Raw genomic sequence first — 16,395 nt, 5'->3', positions numbered from 1 at the left:
CCAAATGTCTTCCTTTTTAGTTTAGCCATATTTTCTGAAAAGATTATCACATAATTAAATTTTAGATTTCCCATTATAATATGTGTATTTAAGACAAAGAAAAATAAATATGAGCATTTAAGAATAACAATAGCTTATTGTGCCTAATGGTCCGTATATGCATGTGCATTGCCTGCACGCTTGCCAAGGGCTAAATTGTATGACTGCATAGCATGCTGCCCTGTGCTGGACGTGCTAGCTCATAGCATTTGCTGTCATGCTGTGTCATGCTGCAGCCTGCAAACAACTACTCCCACCGTCCCTTTTTATTTATTTGTCGTTCGGCAAGCGTCGCTTCCCGAGCAACAAATAAAGGTAGACGGACGGAGTAGATGTTAATAAACTGGTATTGGATTGGACTTAGTATTGATGACCAGGTGTGTGTTGGACTTTAGAACATAGATAGATGATTAAAGTTTTCTCCAGTGTTAGAGGGGCCATGGCCCCTGCTCGCTCCCCCTGTTTCTGCCGTGGTATATGATTTTTCCATGTGCACATTTGGCCCATAGCTAATTTCCTGACAAAAAGGGATATAGATTTTTCCACGTGTACATATGATTGCATGGGCTATCGTAACTATTCATTTTTGAATTAAAGGGATATTCATTTTTCCACAGGTAGGTAAATGAATTATAGGTAGATAAGAAGTACTCCCTCCGTCCCGCAAAGAGTTTAGTTTTAGAAAATTTCAGACATACTATTATCCAAAGATACTCCCTCCATTCAGTTTTGATAGATATATTTCCATATGACACAATGACCAAGGGCACCACAAGTGTGCTTATCAATCTAATAAATGTCACAGACTTTTTTGTTGGTCCTCCAATGTTTTAACTAGGAACTCTTTGTAACTAGTGCTATTTATTGCCAATACCCATGCTAATAGTAAATATAGCTATCATTTTTGAACATTTAAGTTTTTGAAATATAGCTATCAAAAGTGAATAGAGGGAGTATAACTTTGTTACCCCTAATTAATTCTACCAATTGTGATTGAAAACCGTGTTGTTTATTTGGTTTTCTGGATCCTCAATGAATGCATATGCATTGGAACTAGAAAAGTAATGTCTACTAAATATTTGATTGGCCCTATATGTTTTCCTATGCAATGCTTTCTTGGTACTTGGTATTACTTTAATTAGATGGATCTCATTACAAGCTAAAACTATATTCTTTGTGGGACAAAATTTGAATGGTTAAACTACACTCTTTGTGGAACGGAGGGAGTATATGGGTAGATGAGGTGAATCAATGGTTGGATTGAGAGAAATCAAAGGCTGTGCATGTGGTTTTACGCTTCCCGATGGAAAGTTATAAAATGTATAATCACACAAGCACACAATTTAGCACAGATATCCTAATAACCAATCCATCAACTAAACAGTGAATTATTATGATTGGAATCCTGATATCGAATCTAATTCTCCAAAAATGACAGAACCCTGTATATATATATATATATATATATATATATATATATATATATATATTTCTTCCTTAACATAGTTATTTGGTTTGTATGCGTACGAGTCGAATATCTTTGTAATCGTTAAAGGTAGACGATCTCTTTGGAGAACCGTAAACAAAACGGACAGGCAAATCCGCATGCACCAACCAATCATCCGAGATTCCTCTTCGTCAACGGCGGCGCCCATGGAAACCGAGGCGACGCAGCTGCCCACCTCCGGTTCGTCGGCAGCCACCGCCTACCCTCGGTGGGTGCTGCTCGAGCACTCATGCATGGAGAAATCTGTGGGCCTCCTGCTCCGCCGCCGATGCCCGCACCTCCACCAGCCAACCCATCGGCGTCTCCCTCCGCCTGGCGGCGCCCCCGGCGGCGTCCTCCGTATGCGTCCGCTTCCCCCACGGCGTCACCAACAAACATCTGGTTCCAAAAACAAGGACTCCAACACGGACGGACGACTACTTCGTGTACAACGCGGGCGCCGCCGCCGCCGCCGAACCCTGGCCACGGCTGCCGTCGCTGTCGCTGCTCCCACTGAGCTATCTCGCCGGGCAGGGTACGGAGACCCCGTGCATCTCTGCCTGAGTAGGGGAAGCACCGGCCTCCTGCGCCGCGGAGAGGATGAGTTCGTGGTGGCGGATCTCAGGTTAGTGGCGGCGGCGGGTTGTGGCGGCGCGCCGGCGGAGGAGGCCGAGCTCATCCTTCGAATGCGACGCATGGTAATTTTGCACATTCTGGATGGAATGCTCCGCGCATCACTGCCATGGCTTTGATCTTGAGCGCAACGCTGTCCGACAGCACCACGACGTTGCGGTCGGTCCTGAGCTTGGTCAGCAGGAGCGCAGTGGAGGACGCGGTCCTCGGGTCTCGGGGAGACGATGTCCGCGAGCTCGAAGCCCCTCGGGGAGAACAGTGCCATCGGGTTGAAGGAGCTGGACCCGACCTTGATTTCCTCGTCGATGCGCTGCGCTGAGGGTGTGGCGGGCGGGGTCGGCGCCACGGGGAGCATCTCGGACGAGCTCTGGACGTGGATCCACCAGCTCTCGGTCGACATGCACTCCTCGATCCACTGGAGCGTGGAGGTCGCCTTGGTGGACCTCCTGAACAGGCCCTCACGCTGCTTCATGGAATCCAGCTCCCTGATCACTGCGGAGGGGAATAGAAACAACTTTAGTGCTTAAAGCTGTGCGGACGGCGCAAGTAATGCGGTTAGCAACTACAAGTAGCACACTAAGCAAACAGGGGCACGCAACGCAAACGTCACAGGCAAGAGGGATTAAGCCAACTGGTACTTTAGTTAACAACCACAAGTAGCACACTAAGCACAGGCAAACAGAAGCACACAATGCAAACGTCACCTGGCAAGATCAAGCATTCAAGGCTACACGCGCGAAGCATCAGTTAACAGTCTAACAGGGCAGTTAAAATGATAAATTGCAGAAGCAAGCAATCCTTCAGTTGATAGCATTATAGCATATGATGAATGTTCTGACGGATTATATAGAGCTGTACCATTTAGGTTATATAGCAGAAAAGTGTACAACATAATGATATACAAAAGAATCATGTATTCAGACAACATTTAGATTTTACTAACAGCACATCAGTATGGTGTGATTTGAGTAAGCAAGCAAGTATATAACATCGTTTTAGGATCATACAGTAATGATGATTAAACATATTATATTTTCTCTTAACTTACCGATTCTTGGTATGAACAAATGAGTTCCTTTTATGCCTTTTAACAACATGATAGACTTCATAGATTCATCATCAAGAAGGCTGTCGGTGTTAGCCACCATGGTCCAAGCTTTCATCCCTTGTCCAGCCCTACCTGATTCTTGGTTATTATGCTGTTCAGCATGAAGATTAGCTCATGTCAGTTGCCTTACTAGAAGGAAAGATAATAAAATGGAGAATACTAATATGATCTTCCAACTTGATCGCCAAGTCACCAGCAGCGATGTAAGCTGACCTAGTAACAGCACAGTTACAATCAAGCGAGCTAGCAGGTCCTAAAGGAGAATTTGACAGAAGAGTCTGGAAGGGGATCCTATCAGCAACCCTTTTCTTTGTGATTGCACTTTCTACTTGCATACGGTTTTCAGACACATCCCTTGTTTTCCGAGCTGCAGATGATTGTGGGGTCAAGTTCTCCTTGTCAGAGCAGAATGCTTGCTGGTGTTGGGCTTTTATCGACTATGAGGTTCTTGGGAAGACACTTCCTTGTTTTCATGCCTCCTTATCTGAATAGAAAACATCATAATCTACACTATGGAATTTTTTGGATTTTGTTTTCTCCTTATTCGAAGTGTTCTTTGCTGACACTGAATTATCCATCGTTGACCCAAGAACTCGCCTAACAATGGGCTTTACCTTAGAAGCAGGAGTAAGATTCTCCTTGTCTGAGAACAGATCTTCCTGCTTCACAGGGGAGATAGCCTCATACTTTCCAGGAGACAGCACTGAGTTTTCCCTATCTGGAAAGATGTCATCATTAAATTCCGGATGTGAAATGGGTATACACTCTATCTGGTTCTTCTGTAACTTTTTATCCACTGGAATTAGCAGGCTAAGATTCTCAGAGACAGGTTCATTTGATTTCATCTGATTTTCAGCTTTCAGCATGGAGTTCTCATTTTCTGGAAAGTGGTCATGAACTAAATTCAGAGGGGAAATGGAATCCATCAACTCTTGGGAAATGGTTGGCTTCAGACCTATGTGGCTCCTCTCCATTACTATGTTACCTGATACATTTGGGGTGATATTCTTCTTATCCAGTGGACTGATTTCTTCAATTTCTTCAGAGTCGAAATTGTCAAATACTTTCCCACAATTTGTGCTATCAAGCAGATAGTTCTCAGAATCCTCAGCAGTCTTATTTGACACCATGTTCTCCTTGTTCGAGAGACTTCCCTCCAAGTTAAGATGGGCCAAACCATCATTCTTCATTTCTGGTGTCATAAGATTTTCTGCAACAGGCTCGGATTCCGTATTAACAGTAGCAGCATTCCATTGTGGAATTTCTTTTTCTGCAAAGGCATCATCTTTGAAATGCAAAGGGAGAGCAGAATCAAACAAGCCTAGCCTCTTCTGCAACTTTGCATCAACTGAATCTTGTGGGACATAATTCTCAGTGTTTGGCTCTTCCTTATTTCCCTCCATGGTAATGCTGGCTGGGGGATTCATATGGCCCTTAACTTCTGCAATCATCTCTTCCATTTCTTCAGCTCTTTCGTATTCAGAAATACCAAATAAAGTTATGCAGGCAGCAAACTCTGTCCCGCAGCTCTGAGAACATACAAGAATCTCATTTGGCTCCCCTTCCTGAACACTATAGCTCAGAGCATTGCTTTTATCGCTGTTCCTGCCAGTGTCAATACGAAGTGATTTGACTGACTTTAACTTGGACCTCTTGGACACTTGGTCTGACTGGGCTGGTCTTCCAGCATTTGGCAATGCAGCTGGCCTTTGCTGTATGATCAGAGAGCCAAGAGATTGTGAAATTGGATTCTTGTCAACTAACTTATCCTCTGTCACTCCCTCAATGTTCTCATGAAATTGGGAAAGCGAAGATTCTTCCACAGGAACGGAATGAGCAAAGTCAGGTAACGGTGGTGCTGAGGGGATCACTTCGGCTGGAAAAGCAATTTCTTCCATCATAATTTGTTGACTTGTCTCCTGTATATCAGATCAGACAGTTAACATTCATACCAGAAGCTGGAATCCCAACAATCAATCAGAAAAGGAAAAGAAAATGGAGCAATAGAACTCGAGTAAACAGTTAAGAGACAAGAAACATAACAAAAAATAGCTCCAGCTAAGGAGACTAGGACACAGACAAATGAAGTGCAAGTTTAAACCAATGCTATTAGCAATTTGACCATGCAATTCTTTTTACAAGTGGAATTGATATGTATCGGCAAACTCATCGCACAGTTTGTGCTAAAGAAATCAGTAGCAACTTAATTTACACTAGAAAAGGCATCAGTTGGCACCTTGTGGCTTGCAGTGGCAGGCTACAAAATTAATAAACTTAACAATGCAGCTCTAGAGGTAGCAATAAACATTTCATCAAACATTTTTTCCGTACTAACTAATACTACTGATTTACTATGAACAGACCTGATGGGCCTTCATGTCTTCTGACTCCCTCTACTCAGGAGCCACCAACTGGCTGCTGGCCTCCTGCGCATCTCATCAAACATTTAGACCATAATTAATGAATGAACAGCTGGTGACAAAATATAACAAGAAGGATTTTTCAGCGATCATAAAGGAGAATTTGCTAGTTGCTACCTGATAAGCATGGGGCTCCTCTTTGTCCTCAGGGAGCGCTGGCATGTACGGCGCATCCTCCATCTCAAGCGCCTCGCGCAGCGACAGCCAGAGCAGCCTGTACTCCCTCTTGGAGGCCCCGAGCCGCAGCATGTCACCGGCGGCCAGATCCACCGGCGTGTGGGGCGGGATCCGCTGCCCCGACACCCATGTCCCGTGCACTGTTTCGGATCCCCACCGATGGGGCAATGGCGTGTTAACTTCCGTGAATTAACAAGGTAGCTAGATTTCCGCAGGAAATTTCGATGCGTAGTGGGGAAATCGTGACACGAACTCGCAATTAACAAGGTAGCGTTAATCGCATTCCGAGATCGCCCAAGTGAAATATCCCCAAATCGCATAAGCTACAGTTGAACGAACACAAATCTGGTTCGCACAGATGCTGAAGCAACGCGCGGACGCGCAGAAAAATCGGATGCCACCTGTCCACGCCCACGCGCGGCGATTATGAGCACGGCACGCGCACGCAGAGGAGGAGGAGGGGGGATGTACAGAGCGGCGGGTGTCTGTGTGTCTCACCGGAGCGGAGGTCGGTGACGGTGATCCGGCGCTGGTGGCGCCGGGCCCAGAGCTGGAGGTGGAAGCGGCTGACGCTGGGGTGGTCGACGAGCACGTGGCAGTCGGGGTGCCGCCCCACCGTCACCGGCGGGTCCTCCTCCTCCTCCTCCTCGGCGCCCACCGTCCCGCCGCAATCCGCAGCCTCCGGCGCGGGGGGTGCGTTGAGGAAGTTGTGCTTGAGCACAACGCCGGCCTTGGACACCGCGAACGCCACGATCGGGGCGTCCCCGTCCGCCTCGGCCACCCCCATCTCGCTCGCTCGCTCTGTGTGTGTGTGTGTGTTGCGCTGGTGCAACAGGGTCACAGGGGCGGATCTCTGGTTGGAGAGCCTGAGGATTGGGGGGAAGGGATTCAAATGCGGCGAGGAGGGGTGGAGGAGGCCGGCAGGTTTGGAATTTGGAATGGAAGCTTCGGCCTTCGGGCTGCATCGCAACGGCTAGAAATCGGAAGCGGCGCGTGCGCGCCTCCTCAAGTGGGCTGGCAAATGGGTACGGCCTGGTCAACGTGGTCGGTGGGCGTTTGGCCCATTACGACGTACTCCAGCGAGAACATCATCCGCTGCCTTAGCTGGGCCGAGCTGGGCTAGCCCTCGTGATATGCGGATTCGGCCTCATAAAACAATGGCTCATCTTTATTGCCGGTCACGCAGCTCTCGATCGCCATGCTCGACCTGAGCTGAGCTCACACCTGACCTGATCCCACTTCATTCCAAACACCAGATGAGAAATGGCTCCCGGAAAACCAAGGCTACATCCTGCCATGTACCTCGTCCTCTCTCCCGACGCCATCCTAACTTCCCTCCATCTCGGCCCATGATAGATTGGAGGCAGGCAACCTCAGAGCACTATTATAGGATCTTCGATTCTTTGCATTTGTCCTGACCGTTGTTGGGTCCAGGACTAATAAAAGCTTTAGTCCTGGATCCAATGGCTAGCTTGGTGTCCGTGAGAGTCAGAGATATTTGGTCCCGATTGGACCCAACAACTGAGACCAAAAGCCCCTCATTTGTCCCGGTTGATAGCTCCAACTATGACAAAAAGTCCAAACCTTTAGTCCCGGTTGGAGCCACCAACCGGGACCAAAGAATCCTTTGGTCCCGGTTGGTGTTACTAAACGGGATCCAAGGGTCCTCTAAAGGTTAGTTCAAAAGGATAGCATCCTAATTGGAGTCACATGTGCTGCGTAGGTGGGGTGGCAAGGAAGCTATACACGAGGCAAGATATCCCGGGTTCAAATCTCGCGGGGCGTAATTTTTTTTAACGTCAGGGATATTTGGTCCCGGTTCTACCACCCGGGATTCTAGTCCCGGAAGTGTAGTTCCAGCTTCAAAACCGGGACAAAAGGGTGTTTGGAACCGGGGTAAAAGGACCGATCTGTACTACTGGAGTCGCCTCCTATGGGCCTGCCATGCCCTTAGTCGAGAGAAATAGGAGACAAGAGTGTTGACACGGAATTTGGCCAAACACACTCGAATGCGCTAGAGCGTGCGTATCGTCATCACGATCTTTAGCTGACCGATACATCGGACCTTTCTTGGATTTTTCCAGACGAGCGAGACAAATTGTGGATTGAGTTTGAGTTAAACGGGCTCATTGCGCGCCGACCGGCCAGACCGGCCAGACCGGTTATACAAAGAACGCCACGAAGACCTAAAACCTCAAACTCGGAAGGGACCCCGTCAGAGTTTGAAGATCTAGGGTTGCTCTGAGATCGGCAGGCCACTCAGAAAGCCCATGAACACCGTAGAGACGAGCGAAGAACAACAATTATGGTTGAAAGAGACTAGAGTTTGAGAGAGATAAAAAATAATGCGATTGTATTGATTCGATTGGGAATACTCTCAATCGGCCTTAGCCTTCATATATATAAGCCGGGGAAGTTGTACCCTTTCACGAGTCGGTTTACAAACGATTTCCTAATACAAAACCTATATCTACTCGGACTGTACAGGCTGGATCGGTCTGACCGGTCGGCCTCGGTGCATGCCAAATTTAGCTGTGAACATATGCCCCTCACTTTTTGGTGAGCTTTGCAAGTCAAAAAAGGAAGTACTAGAACCTAGTTTGATATACATGTATTGCATAGAATATATTGGCCTAAAAAATGCTAAGGGCAATATTAATATATCGGCCATCTCTGTCTGCACGCATCTTGCCATATGCTGGGGTAGTACTTCTTCAAGTATCTTCCATTGATAGCCCTGGGTAGACGTTCTCCTTGCATCGTGTGCATCATGCATGAATTTCTGAAGACAACCTTAACAATCTTGTATGGACCCTCCCAACTTGGCGACCATTTGCCAAACTTATTGCTTTTTGTCCCAAGAGGTACTATTATCTTCCAAACCAGCTCTCCAACCTGAAAAGATTTATCTTTTACCTTTTTGTTGTAAGGTCTAGCCATCCGAAGCTTGTCTTTCTCAATTTGGTATACGATATGTGCATTGCTTAAATCATTGTTTGTTATTTGGCGCACCACACTATAGCGCCAATGTCTTCGTCAGGATCAACCTACATTCCATGGAGCAAGTGTAAAGCCACCGTACCCGAAGGAATTGATGTACCAATGTGCTTCTGCGGTTCGTTATGCAAGTTCATGCAGTCTGAGGTTTTAGGAGATGACTACGGTATGAGGTTCTTTATGTGTGAGAACTACGAATATGATCCAGCTAAGCGATACAGCAAAGACCAGGCCAAGGTAGCAGGAGAACATACGCTATTTTTCTCTGTGACCTAACATTGAGTTATGATTCTAACTTGTGTTGGACAAAGTCTCCTCCGCCTCTTTGTGATTTTATGCAGTGGTTTGACACCGTGCAGTTGCAGCAGGCAAAGGACATTGTGGAACAAAAAGCAAGGTGGGCTGCAGTACGTTGGCGCCGAATGTAGCACGAGGAACAGCAAGAGGAGAAGCGCAAGAAAGAGCAAGAAGAGATCCGCAAGAGGATGGAGGAAGTGGATCGTAAGGCGGCGGCCGAACGTGAAGCTGACAGGGAGAGAAAGCGAGAGAGGGCACGCCGTGCGAAGGAAGCCGGGCCCGAAGCAATTAGGAAGGGCAAATATCCTAGGTGCACTCTGTAGAGTAGTACCATGTAATCCCGGCATTTTACATTCCATAAGGCATGGTAGGTTTAGATGCAACAAGAAATTATCTTGTCACGTGCACATGCCACTGCAATTAGTTGTTTATGTTTTAAGTTGAGAGCTTAACTCTGTGTGTTGTAGCCTTTACCATTAATTTGCAGTTGTAGCCGGGGGTCTGCTGCTAAAAAGCACACATTTTCATGTCACTAGAATACTAAAAAGCATCCGGAGACCTCACCCGCCGATGATGATGACGACTACACGCTCGAATAGCTCAAAATAGGAACCATAGTGTATCTAGCTGCGAGTACGAGATCACAGGTTGCCACTGCTCAGCACGGCGATCACGGGTTTCCCAAATGTCGCATTCTTTGCCCAGACATACGTGACAAAAGACGACAACCCAATAGCAGTGCTCTTCCACCATTTCAAATAGATGTGACAAGACGGCAACCACACCAGCTCACCTTCAAAGCAGTCTCTCTGGCGAGGACGACGGACCTGTCATTCTACAGCGAAGGTCTGTGGCGTGTAGTGGGGAAGGCGGCATCTAGGCGCGATCGACCGAGCGGCAGCAATGCAGTGCTGTGAGTCTGCATGCACAGAGATGCATCGAGTAGTCATTTCGAGCATCGAATCTAGCCTTTTCAGTGTTAGGTCAGCTAGCCTCTTCACTGTGTTGTCATGTAGGTTTTTTAGGTGCATTTACACTCTACACTCCGGGTATCAGACCTTTGTGCGCCTATAAATACTCCCAAGTTTGTGAACTCCCAGCACAACTCAAACACCAAACCTCATTGTATACCCAATGTCTGGAGGTGGGTCTAGCGGGAAGAATTACTATGATTTTGGGAAAGGAAAAGGGGGAAGAAAAGGAGACCCCATAATATGGGAGGGGCCTCTTGGACCTGATTCCTTTCCGGAACCAGTGTTTGAGTTTCCGCCACAGCACAAGAGTGAATTTACCAATGAAACTCCTCTTCGACAATACGATAACCGTAGAGAACCGTGGCCAAAATGCAGACATGGTGCGGACTGCTTAGTGCAGATGTGCACCGACGGGATGGATGGCGGTCGGCGTTTCTTTAAATGTCTACACGCATGGGTAATACTCGGTTGTTTCATTTCTTTATCTTCAATGAGACACCTTACATGAAATTTGTTTTGCAGTCTTCCGATGCTCTAGAAAACTGTGGTTTTACTAGGTGGGTAGATCCTGCACCAATTGATTCTGTTCAGGAGTTCATCGAGTACCTCCAGATAAAGATCTTTGATCTGGAATGCAAGGTGAACCATTATGAGGAAGTGAGCGAGGGTAACAAAGACGACGAAGTTGATGATACCAGCAATGCAGCCGGTTCACAGGATGAACCATGCACTATTCCTTACTGCAACTGCCCTTGTCACAAGAAGAAGGCCCTTGCGCCTCCGGCACCACCGCCTGCACCACCTGCAATGGGTGGATACTGCGGAGAAGGCTCAACGCAGTTTGCTACGTGGGGGTACGGCTACTCGGACTACCCTAGTGCTAGTGACATGCTGCATCATTGTGTTTGTTCTGTTTTTTTTTTTAAAATTACCTAAGGCATGTTAGGTTAGTCCAGAATCTGTTTGCCGTAGTTTGTAACGGGTTCTGACATGCCACTGCATGTGTGATGCGTTTTTCATTATCGTTGTATTATGATGTAAAATTTGGTGGTTCACATTACGTAATGCATTTCTTAGTTCTTAGTTCTTATCGTTATATTTATTACATGTCTGCTTTTTAGTATTCTAGTGACATTAAAAGCTCCGACGCCATAGGGGTGGTTAGATATATCTTATGTTTGTATCTCTGATGTTTATTTGTAATGAGATAGCTGTGGACCGCTTATTTATACACTTCAACGTTCATCACTAATCACTCTCGTATTTTCCATTACATACAATAGATGGTATGTTTATACTTCGATGCTCCATTACGACTAAGTACGATTCAAACTCGACATTATGTACATGTCCAGTGAATGCAAGTTAGGTACGAGACATACATACAAGCATAATACAACATTAACAATACTAAATGCGATTACATCTTAAACCGATGAACATCATATGTTATAGATCATGGCATGAAATCATCTAGGTCGTCATCCCAGTTGACAGATGGTGGTGCTGCAGGTGGTGTAGTATGGCTAGACGAACCTCTTAGCTTTCCCTTTCTCTCTTTTCTGGATCTACGTTCATGTACAGGGGGAAGAACATCATGTGTTGGAAGCCATGGTTTGGGGGGCATGAAGTCATCCATGTCGTCATCCCAGTTAACACAAGTTTGTGCTGCAGGTGGTGCAACATGACTTGACGAACCTCTTGCCTTTCCCTTTGTCTCCTTTCTGATTCTAGGTTCATGTACAGGGGGAGGAACATCATGTGTTGGAGGCCATGGTTTGGGGGGCATGAAGTCATCCATGTCGTCATCCCAGTTAACACAAGTTGGTGGTTGAGGTGCTGAAGCATGACTCGACGAACCTCCGAGCATCTGTTCTTACGCAGGCCAAGTACTATCACCCAAAGATCATATCCGCCTCCTTCGTCTAGTTTGCGGCATAAGTCCACCGAAGATACATACCAATTTACGGAAATTTGGTATCGTTTTGTTAATCAACTCCGTGTCCTCGGGGTAATCCTAGCATATAATTAAAAAACAATGTTACCGTTTCATAAATATGAATTCAAAATGACGGACGGAATTACAACTGAATGAGAGTTACCTTAATGTGCATCTCATACACCTCTGGCCGCATCCATATCTTACAAGAACTTTGTAAGAATCCAATGATATTAGGATGATTCGCTAGTTCACATACTCTCATGTATATCTTCCGACGTTCTAGCAGGTGTCCCTTTACATCTTGCGTCGTAATACCTCGAAATAATGTGAAATCTTTAAACTCTACTACTTTGGACAACACCATCTCTATCGTACCATCCGCTAACAGATCCAACTTCTTACTGATAACAAGATGGGTCATGATATCAAGTATTATACTAGATTTTTCTTCGGTCCATGAAAATCCTCCACAATTTGAGGCAGCCATTGCCTTATGCTGCAATATCAATAAGATATTATCATAATTCTATTCTAATGTATAATTATTTTATTTGAAAAAGTCTGTAATCGTACTCAAATTGTAATACTAAACCAGTGTTCTAAAGCACCAAATCTAATTCCGCTAATCCACTAATTAAATTAAATTGTTATACAATATCAATGGATTCATACGGAAGTTACCTGTAGATTAGGAGTACGCAATTCGGCAGAGCTTCGCCGCTTTTCTTCTCCTCACCCCTCTCTTTTTTCCTGAATTTTTAGGCTCAAATGACAAAGGGAATGGCGGCGAATGGCGGCCAGGGCTTAAATAGGGGGAAGGGCCCCTGTCGCCCCCCCAACGGGCGACAGGCCCCTGTCGCCCCTGGGGTGGGCGACAGGGGCCTGTCGCCCGTTGGGGGGGGGGGGGGGGGCGACAGGCCCCCTCTTTTTTTTTCCTCCAGGGACTTTGTTGCAAATTTGAAGAATAAAAAAATTACATTTGAGCCCTGTCGCCCTCCCATAGGGCGACTGGGGTATATTTTTGAAATTTTCCAAAACGGACATATATTTTTGAAATTTTATTTTTTTTTAAATATAAAAAAGAAAAAACCGCGAACATCATCCGCTGCCTTAGCTGGGCCGAGCTGGGCTAGCCCTCGTGATATGCGGATTCGGCCTCATAAAACAATGGCTCCTCTTTATTGCCGGTCACGCAGCTCTCGATCGCCATACTCGACCTGAGCTGAGCTCACACCTGACCTGATCCCACTTCATTCCAAACACCAGATGAGAAATGGCTCCCGGAAAACCAAGGCTACATCCTGCCATGTACCTCGTCCTCTCTCCCGACGCCATCCTGACTTCCCTCCATCTCGGCCCACGATAGATTGGAGGCGGGCAACCTCGGAGCACTATTATAGGGTCTTCGATTCTTTGCATTTGTCCTGACCGTTGTTGGGTCCAGGACTAATAAAAGCTTTAGTCCTGGATCCAATGGCTAGCTTGGTGTCCATGAGAGTCAGAGATATTTGGTCCCGATTGGACCCAACAACTGAGACCAAAAGCCCCTCATTTGTCCCGGCTGATAGCTCCAACTATGACAAAAAGTTGCATCATGCATGAATTTCTGAAGACAACCGTAACAATCTTGTATGGACCCTCCCAACTTGGCGACCATTTGCCAAACTTATTGCTTTTTGTCCCAAGAGGTACTATTATCTTCCAAACCAGCACTCCAACCTGAAAAGATTTATCTTTTACCTTTTTGTTGTAAGGTCTAGCCATCCAAAGCTTGTCTTTCTCATTTTCCTTTAAAGCCTCCAGTTGCTTGTCAGTCGACCCATCAATGTTATCCATCATCAAATCATGGTAATCAATAGCGGATAGGTCATTTTGTTTAGCCAATCTATAAGCGTCCGGATTCACCTCAACGGACAAAACGGCCTGTTGACCATATACAAGCTCAAAAGCAGTAAATTTAGTAGCACCATGTCTAGATATACGTTGAGCCCATAATGCTTCGGATAACACCTCATGCCACCTCCTGGGATTCTCTTCTATCTTCTTCTTAAAGAGCATGATCAAAACTTTATTACTTGACTCGGCCTGACCATTGGCCTGAGCATAATTTGGAGATAAATTGAGCAATTTAATCTTATAAGATTCGGCAAATTCACGTACCTCCTTCGATATAAATGAAGAATATTGATCTATTGTCAAAGTTTGAGGCATACCAAATCTATGAATGATATGCTCTGTAATGAACTCAATCACCTCTTTATGTATCATATTCTTCAAAGGAAGTGCTTTAGTCCATTGAGTAAAATAATCCGTAGCAACCAACACGAAGCGATGCCCCTTTGATGATGGAGGATCAATTTGTCCAATGAAATCCAATCCCCACCCTCGGAACGGCCATGGCTTAATAATAGGATGCATTAATGCAGCGGGCACTAACTCTAAATCATCAAACCGCTGACATTCTTCACACCCTTTATAATATTTGAAACAATCAAACATCATAGTAGGCTAATAAAAATCGGCTCTTCTGAGTAACCACCTCATTTTAGGAGCCGATTGATGAGTATCACAAATGCCTTCATGAACCTCACCCATGGCGACTTTGGCCTGATCCGATCCCAAACAGTTAAGAAGTAAATGTTCGCCAGTCCGACGATAGAGTTCATCATCGATCAAAATGTATTTAAATGCCATATGCCAAATTTTTCTTTCCGCAGCGCGACTAGGATCCTTTAGATAATAAATTATAGGACTCCTCTAATCCTGATCTTCAGCCTTAATGATTGAATCATCTTTTGCGGCCAAATTGACGACTCCAACAGTCTAGGCGGTCAACAGACCAGTTTGGGCGGTCAAACCGGTTGTTTCGACCGGTCAGACCAGTTCATCTAGAACCTACAACTCGGCTTTTACTTGCAATGGCTTTCGAATGTGAAAATATTTATTCACAATTGTGTAGCCAGATGCTTGCTGAGCCAGAGCATTAGTCTGTCCATTCTCTTCCCTTGGTATATGTCTTATAACAAATTCATCAAAGGTAGAAATAATATCGAGGCATCTATCAAGATATGAATTTAAAGAACCATTATAGCATTGGCATACTTTGGACACTTGCTGCACCACCAGAAGCGAATCACCAAAACTTCAACATGTTTTATGCCCATGGATTGTAAAAACTCCAAACCGAATAGAAGTGCTTCATACTCAACTTGATTATTCGTGCAACCCTCTTCTGATCGGTTTGAAAATTCAAAAACAACACGTTTCAGGGAAATAAGAACAACACCAATTCCTTGTCCGTCATCACAAACCGATCCATCAAAATATAACTTACATGGTGTGCAAGTAATATAGCCGACTTCCAAATCATGCTCGTCATTAATTCGATGTTTAACAATAAATTCCGCTACAATTTGGCCTTTCATAGATTTCAAGGGTTCGCAAGACAAATCATAAGCCCACTTGCCGATTCTACCACTCAAAATTGGCTTGTGCAACTTATATTTGATCACATCGGTTCGACATACTAATATGCAAGTACTAGATAGTAGATAATGCCTCACTTTGGTACAAGCATAATATAAAGATAAGCATAACTTCTCAATAAAAATATACCTTGTCTCTGCATCAATAAGTCGTCAACTTATGTATGTAATAATATACTCCTTGTCTTCAGTTTCTTAAGTCAAAACAACCCCAATAATTTTATCTTCCGTTGCCACATAAAGCCTGAAAGGAATCCCTCTCCTAGGCGTCTTGAGTACCGGTGGTGAAGACAAATATTGCTTGATCTTCTCAAATACCTCCTGCTGTTTTGCCCCCTAAGTAAATTCGGCTTCATTCTTTAACCGAAGAATAGGAGTAAAAATGTCAATCTTTCCAGACAAGTTAGATATAAATCTTATCAAGAAATTCACCTTGCCTAAAAACTTTTGCAAGTCTTTCTTGTAAGTAGGAGCCTCAACTTTCCTCATGGCTTCAATTCTTTTATGATCAACCTCTATGCCATTCTCATGAATAATGAAACTTTCCAACCATACACCAAAATCACATTTAAGTGGATTCATCTTTAATCCACAAGGGCGCATCCTTTCAAGAGCAAGTTTCAAATCGGATATATGATAATGAGACTAGCCGATTTGATCACAATATCATCAATGTAGATGTTGACGGCTGTTAAGTCCTAAAATCAGCCGCCAACTCCTGCAGCTTTTCATGGTCAATAATCACCAAACTTAGTTATAGGGCTTATGACTAATCGAATTTCACGAGTTTTGGTGAATTATCATTTGTAGGCACCCACATCTGTAAAACGAGGAAAA

At 45.1% G+C, this 16,395-nt stretch overlaps 1 pseudogene; it reads right to left on the bottom strand.

The window, feature by feature from the left end:
• Positions 1-1,553: 1,553 nt before the first annotated feature.
• On the bottom strand, positions 1,554-7,198 carry LOC120643767 (annotated as a pseudogene).
• Positions 7,199-16,395: the final 9,197 nt, after the last annotated feature.

Source organism: Panicum virgatum, chromosome 8K, assembly GCF_016808335.1.
Source record: "Panicum virgatum strain AP13 chromosome 8K, P.virgatum_v5, whole genome shotgun sequence".
In the NCBI taxonomy this organism is placed as follows: Eukaryota; Viridiplantae; Streptophyta; class Magnoliopsida; order Poales; family Poaceae; genus Panicum; species Panicum virgatum.
Note: the sequence above shows the minus strand (reverse complement) of the source record. Positions and strands in the feature narration are given on the sequence as shown.